The sequence below is a fragment of the Patiria miniata genome, unplaced genomic scaffold (assembly GCF_015706575.1).
Source record: "Patiria miniata isolate m_02_andy unplaced genomic scaffold, ASM1570657v1 HiC_scaffold_25, whole genome shotgun sequence".
Classification (NCBI taxonomy): domain Eukaryota; kingdom Metazoa; phylum Echinodermata; class Asteroidea; order Valvatida; family Asterinidae; genus Patiria; species Patiria miniata.
The window spans coordinates 15,840,161-15,847,656 of record NW_024037064.1 but is presented as its reverse complement, the minus strand read 5'-3'; the positions used below and the strand labels follow the sequence as shown (position 1 = coordinate 15,847,656).

At 45.3% G+C, this 7,496-nt stretch overlaps 2 non-coding genes across 2 annotated transcripts; both read left to right on the top strand.

Moving 5' to 3' along the window:
• The first annotated feature begins 772 nt into the window (after nucleotides 1-772).
• Nucleotides 773-963, top strand: LOC119733573. Its single transcript, XR_005271913.1, has one exon. It is a non-coding gene; the product is annotated as a U2 spliceosomal RNA (small nuclear RNA).
• A 5,382-nt stretch (nucleotides 964-6,345) lies between these two features.
• Nucleotides 6,346-6,538, top strand: LOC119733471. The gene has a single exon (XR_005271842.1). It is a non-coding gene; the product is annotated as a U2 spliceosomal RNA (small nuclear RNA).
• The last annotated feature ends 958 nt before the right edge of the window (nucleotides 6,539-7,496 follow it).

Genomic DNA, 7,496 nt, shown 5'->3' with positions numbered 1-7,496 from the left:
TGATACATAAGTATTATAAGCGCAAATGCAAACGGTATGACGAATGTTTTCTTTTCTTTCGAATTTTCTTCTTATAACTTCTGACGAAATAAACAATAAATCAATGAAATAAAAATAGTAATTATTACAAAAAGGGGAAATAAGTAAGTGAAACAATAACAAAACAAAAAACAATAAACCAAGCAATTTAAAGGAAAGCGGCAGGCTGGGACTCGAACCCACGATCTATTACTTTCTACATGTGCTCTCTAACCACTCGGCCACGGAGCTTACTGACAAACTGAAGTATTTCCCCGCCCCTAATGTGGGACCCATGGCAGGGCCTGAGAAAATACCAGATGGGAAACGCCGAGGCGCGATGACCGGGAGTGTTAGGGCGCCATCTATTGATATGCTTGTCCCGGTACATCGTACGTACGGCATTTAGTGCCGACGCTCTCGCTCACTGATGCATTGATCCCATTTTTTGTCTGGATTAATTTTTTCAACAAGATTTTTGGTGAAATATGGATCGAGGTGTAATGAAAATGCATGATAGAAATTTTTAATGAAATGTATATGTCTCTGTTAATCTGAGAAAGCCGGAGATTTCTTGCTTCATCTCTCTCTCCCCGGGTTTCGTTGAGTTTGCGGTGGACGCGCAGGAGTCTTCTTTTTGTTTTCACACCAGGAAAACAAAAAAGGCAAAAAATAAATAATAAGAAGAACAATAGCAAACAGTATTTCAAGACGAATAATCCCTTTCCCGCGCTATTGTTTTAATATTATCGTTATCGCTTCTCGGCCTTTTGGCTAAGATCATGTGTAGTATCTGTTCTTTTCAGCTTAATATCTGAAACGCTGTTCATGAACAGCCAGTATATTAAACTGATTTTTTGGATTTGGGCCGTGGAATAGAGGCTTGCCTCGTCCCGGCCACGGGTTGCCGGTATAGCAGTACATCCGGGATTCGGCCCACTCCCTTCGGGGAACATCAATTAATACAAAAACAGGTTCTGACTACGGTTGCCCCGTCGTTAAGTTCGTTTCTTTTGACGTTTTGGTGACAGGGCTTTCACATTGAATTACGGAATATTAGTAAGTGTGTAAAGTCTTGTTAAATTATGATGTTGGCGTTTCCATTGATTTCCGTTCAAGGCGTAAATAAAAAAAAAAAAAAAAAAAAAAAAAAGGCTTGCCACGACCCCTCTGTGTCTGGTTATAAATGTATTGTTTGAGTCTCGTTGCAATATGTTTCTAGGCATCTCTCCTTTTCTTATTTGTTATCCTTTTTCCCCTTGTTTTGCTTCTGATTTGTTGTTTCCCAGGATGAGTGCTCCTGCCACGATTGGTCGCCAGAGGGCGCCGTAACAGTTGATGGCTTCGCATGCTCATATCGCGTCCGCGCATGTCCTATAAGTTGCCTCGCCGGGCTGGGATGGCCATTGAATCATCTACAACCGACTGAGGAGACACAAACATTCTGGCCGTGGCAAAGGAGGAAAGGGACTAGGCAAAGGGGGTGCCAAGCGACACCGCAAGGTTCTCCGAGATAACATCCAGGGAATCACTAAACCAGCCATTCGTCGCTGGCCGCCGCGGAGGAGTCAAGCGTATCTCCGGGCTCATCTACGAAGAAACCCGCGGAGTCCTCAAGTTTTCCTGGAGAACGTTATCCGCGATGCAGTCACCTACTGCGAGCACGCCAAGAGGAAGACTGTCACTGCAATGGACGTGGTGTATGCGCTGAAGAGACAGGGACGCACGCTGTACGGCTTCGCGGCGGCTAGACACCATATCCAAAAATCAAACCGAACGGCTCTTTTCAGAGCCACCACTATTTCAAAAAAGAGATTGAATCTTGATTTTACTCGATTTCACTTGTCCTTGTCATGTGTGTTCTTAGAGTTGCTTTTTCCCTCCCTATTTCCACTGTAAAACATGTCTGGTCTCCATTTTTTTTGTCAAAGTCGATTAAGTAATAATTACTGGGTGCTCGTCTCAGGATATAGCGGGGAACGTATAGAGGGATCCGTGACATTTTGTTCGCGAATGGGTGTGTGTGATTATTGTCTTTATTACAAAACAAACATAAACAGCAGCAATTTTGTTCGCGAATATGGGTGTGTGTGATTATGTCTTTACTACAAAACAAACATAAACAGCAGCCAGGGAAATCCGTATGTTGTCACTTTTTTAGGGTGGGGGGAGGGGGTGTTTATTGGGGTTCAATTAATCCCAAGTAGGGGGTGGGAGAAATATTGTAGTCTCAAACGATCCCAAAATGGATTCTGTTGCCGAGGGCTCATAATACTATAGGGCTCGAAAAAAGCAGCATTCGATTGAAATTAACGTCTATACTTTTTCAACGTACGGAAATCGTGATCACTGAAGCGTCTCCGCTTGGCCCCCGAAGCACCCAATCGGAAGATAGCCCATTGTTAGGCTTCCAACCTAGGATGCTATGCGCCGGCCTTAAGAGGCGGGGTCCGTTCGCTCAATCTGCACTCAGTTGTGATCACCGTTCATCAAACCATACCCTTGACCATGGCGCGCACCAAGCAGACGGCAAGAAAGAGCACGGGGGGAAAGCCCCCAGGAAGCAGTTGGCCACCAAGGCGGCCCGCAAGAGCGCACCGGCGACTGGCGGTGTCAAGAAACCCCATCGGTACCGACCGGGAACCGTCGCCCTCCGTGAGATTCGCCGCTACAGAAGAGCACCGAACTGCTGATCCGAAAGCTGCCATTCCAGAGACTTGTGCGTGAAATTGCACAGGATTTCAAAACTGAACTGCGATTCCAGAGTTCTGCCGTCATGGCATTGCAAGAAGCGAGCGAAGCTTACCTCGTCGGCCTCTTCGAAGACACCAACCTGTGCGCCATTCACGCCAAGAGGGTCACCATCATGCCCAAGGACATCCAGTTGGCCCGCCGAATTCGGGGTGAACGAGCTTGAGCACGTTGTGTGCGCAAAAAGAAATAAAACTAACGGCTCTTTTCAGAGCCACTACTTCTTCAAAGAGAGATTAAGTCCAATCCCTGAGTTTTCCTTCAAATAAAGAATAAAGGGCCGTTGATTTTTTTCCGAATTATTATTGTTGATATTCTGTCCAAATACATTCCACTTTTTGGGTCTATACGTATGCCTCATCCGAAACGTGTTCCAGGCAAAATTGAATTGTTATGGGCATGGTAATAATGATATATATTCCTATCTGTTTTGACAATTACAGGTACTCGTTCTCTTATTTTCGTCGGTTTTGCGTTACATTGTATGATTCATTATAAATGGATGGTGCATAAGGGGGAAACAACATTAAAGAAGTATTGGTGCACTACGACATATTAATTCGCCCTCCGCTGGAGATGACTTTATTATTTCAGAAATTCAGTAGACAATAATATTTAAGAAGGACACTTATACACGTGTCAGTCTGAGAAAAAGGCTAAAAATACCCTTGCCGGGGAGGGGGGGGGGGGTCGTGCCGTGCGTGCATTGTATAACTATGCACGCATACCGCTTTCTTCACGCATGGGTAAGCGGTCACTGGCGGGAAAGTGGACGATGCATGGGTGGTCAGAATCCAAGCTGTGCACAATAAAAGCCGCCAAGACGTGCTGGTCTTTCATTCGATCTCACGATCCGATACATTCCAAGTCCTCCAATATGGCTCCCAAAGTTAGCGGAAAAGGTCAGAAGAAGGCCGGAAATACTAAGGGTCCGGTTAGCGCAAACAAAAAGAGGCACCGGCGTCGCAAGGAGAGCTACGGCATCTACATCTACAAAGTGATGAAACAGGTGCACCCGACACCGGAATCTCGAGCAAGGCAATGAGCATCATGAACAGCTTTGTCAACGACGTGTTTGAGCGCATCGCCAGCGAATCTTCTCGCCTCGCTCTCTACAACAAGAAGTCCACCATCACAAGCCGTGAAGTGCAGACAGCAGTACGCCTACTTCTTCCCGGGGAGCTTGCTAAGCATGCAGTCAGCGAAGGCACCAAGGCCGTCACCAAGTACACGACTTCAAAATAGAAATTTTGAAGGCTTCAAAAACCAAACGGCTCTTTTCAGAGCCAACACAGTTTCCAAAAAGAGATTTGCCAGTCAGCTCAGTTCGCCCGATCAGCCCATTTCTTAGGTTTTACAACTAACCTTTTTTAATTCTGTTGTGTCCCTTTCACTCTCTCTCTTTTTTTTTTAATATTCTTTTACCCTTCGTGAGGCGAGGGGAGGTAATGCGATTAAAGTTAATCCCTGAGTCTTGTCGTCGTCGTAAACACATAATTTAATTTATGCCACAGCCTTTGTCAATTGGTCATTTCTTTCAATCTCCGACGAGTGCTTGCATTTTGTTGAGTGGGTTACTATTAAAAAATAAATTAGGATTTCGTCTGTGGGATGTTACAAATATCTAGCAAGAAACCGAGGCCAGTTTTAACCGCCGCGTGAGTGAGAGCAACGAATCACTGCCATTGTGCGGAGGCTGGTCGAAAGATCATGGGACTTCTTCGGCGGAATAACAATAAAACGTCTTAAAATGGAGGTAAGAATGTTGCATGTTTCTGTGTTTATCTAGTGATTCCATTACTTTGAACGACGATGACACAGTTGTAATTTTTTGTTCCCTCGTCCCCCGCGTCCAAAATGGATGCGGTGCACCCAACCGTGCGACGGGCACGCCCGTGTCGCGTGATTGGCTACTTGGCACGCTTCAGCCAATCCACCAGAACGCTATAACTAGTGTCGTGTTTTCCAAGTGGGTTCATTCACACACCACCTTTACTGCAGAGTACATTCATCTTCTGTCACTATACTGTCAAGATGACTGGGCGAGGAAAGAGCGGCAAAGCAAGAAGCAAGGCCAAGAGCAGGTCCTCCAGGGCGGGACTCCAGTTCCCCGTGGGTCGTGTTCACAGATTTCTGCGTAAGGGCAACTACGCCCAGCGTGTCGGTGCCGGTGCACCGGTCTACCTTGCGGCAGTGATGGAGTACCTTACCGCGGAGATCTTGGAACTGGCCGGAAACGCTGCACGAGACAACAAGAAGACGAGAATTAATCCCCGCCATCTGCAGCTTGCTATACGCAACGACGAGGAGTTTGAACAAGTTGATGAGCGGAGTTACCATCGCGCAGGGTGGTGTCCTTCCCAACATCCAGCAAGTTCTTCTGCCCAAGAAGACCGCCAAAGTGTCAAAGTAAAGAAAAGAACTTACTTTGCATCCACAAACCCAAAAGGCTCTTTTCAGAGCCACCACAACCTTCAAAAAAGAGATTTGTCGCTGCCTGTCTAACTCCACCTCTACCTTCACTCATAGCCGAAATCAATTTCTCTATTTTTTTTTATAAACAATAGAACACTGTTCCAGATAGAATTCCCACTGTGTCCTTTAACGTATGTGACCGGCCGGCCGGCTGAGTACATTAGCCATACATGTATGTATATGTATTGTCTTAAATGTTGCCTCATGTAGAATGTGAATGACTTATTCACCAAAGGTTACAAAAATGGACAAATAATGGTGCGTTGACATTTGATTCCCGTTTGTTTCTTTTCTTTCTTTCTCTTTCAATTAACTCCCCGCGGGACCGCATTGATATTGATACATAAGTATTATAAGCGCAAATGCAAACGGTATGACGAATGTTTTCTTTTCTTTCGAATTTCTTCTTATAACTTCATGACGAAATAAACAATAAATCAATGAAATAAAAATAGTAATTATTACAAAAAGGGGAAATAAGTAAGTGAAAAAATAACAAAACAAAAAACAATAACCAAGCAATTAAAGGAAAGCGGCAGGCTGGGACTCGAACCCACGATCTATTACTTTCTACATGTGCTCTCTAACCACTCGGCCACGGAGCTTACTGACAAACTGAAGTATTTCCCCGCCCCTAATGTGGGACCCATTGGCAGGGCCTGAGAAATACCAGATGGGAAACGCCGAGGCGCGATGACCGGGAGTGTTGAAGGGCGCCATCTATTGATATGCTTGTCCCGGTACATCGTACGTACGGCATTTAGTGCCGACGCTCTCGCTCACTGATGCATTGATCCCATTTTTGTCTGGATTAATTTTTTCAACAAGATTTTTGGTGAAATATGATCGAGGTGTATGAAAATGCATGATAGAAATATTTTTAAGAATGTATATGTCTCTGTTAATCTGAGAAAGCCGGAGATTTCTTGCTCATCTCTCTCCCCCGGGTTTCGTTGAGTTGCGGTGGACGCGCAGGAGTCTTCTTTTTGTTTTCACACCAGGAAACAAAAAAAGCAAAAATAAATAATAAGAAGAACAATAGCAAACAGTATTTCAAGACGAATAATCCCTTTCCGCGCTATTGTTTTAATATTAATCGTTATCGCTTCTCGGCCTTTTGGCTAAGATCATGTGTAGTATCTGTTCTTTTCAGCTTAATATCTGAAACGCTGTTCATTGAACAGCCAGTATATTAAACTGATTTTTGGATTTGGGCCGTGGAATAGAGGCTTGCCTCGTCCCGGCCACGGGTTGGCCCGGTATAGCAGTACATCCGGGATTCGGCCCACTCCCTTCGGGGAACATCAATTAATACAAAAACAGGTTCTGACTACGGTGCCCCGTCGTTAAAGGTTCGTTTTCTTTTGACGTTTTGGTGACAGGGCTTTCACATTGAATTACGGTAAATATTAGTAAGTGTGTAAAGTCTTGTTAAATTATGATGTTGGCGTTTCCATTGATTTCCGTTCAAGGCGTAAATAAAAAAAAAAAAAAAAAAAAAAAAAGGCTTGGCCACGACCCCTCTGTGTCTGGTTATAAATGTATTGTTTGAGTCTCGTTGCAATATGTTTCTAGGCATCTTCTTCCTTTTCTTATTTGTTATCCCTTTTCCCCCTTGTTTTGCTTCTGATTTGTTTGTTTCCCAGGATGAGTGCTCCTGCCACGATTGGTCGCCAGAGGGCGCCGTAACAGTTGATGGCTTCGCATGCTCATATCGCGTCCGCGCATGTCCTATAAGTTGCCTCGCCGGGGCTGGGATGGCCATTGAATCATCTACAACCGACTGAGGAGACACAAACATGTCTGGCCGTGGCAAAGGAGGAAAGGGACTAGGCAAAGGGGGTGCCAAGCGACACCGCAAGGTTCTCCGAGATAACATCCAGGGAATCACTAAACCAGCCATTCGTCGGCTGGCCCGCCGCGGAGGAGTCAAGCGTATCTCCGGGCTCATCTACGAAGAAACCCGCGGAGTCCTCAAGGTTTTCCTGGAGAACGTTATCCGCGATGCAGTCACCTACTGCGAGCACGCCAAGAGGAAGACTGTCACTGCAATGGACGTGGTGTATGCGCTGAAGAGACAGGGACGCACGCTGTACGGCTTCGGCGGCTAGACACCATATCCAAAAATCAAACCGAACGGCTCTTTTCAGAGCCACCACTATTTCAAAAAAGAGATTGAATCTTGATTTTACTCGATTTCACTTGTCCTTGTCATGTGTGTTCTTAGAGTTGCTTTTCCCCTCCCTATTTCC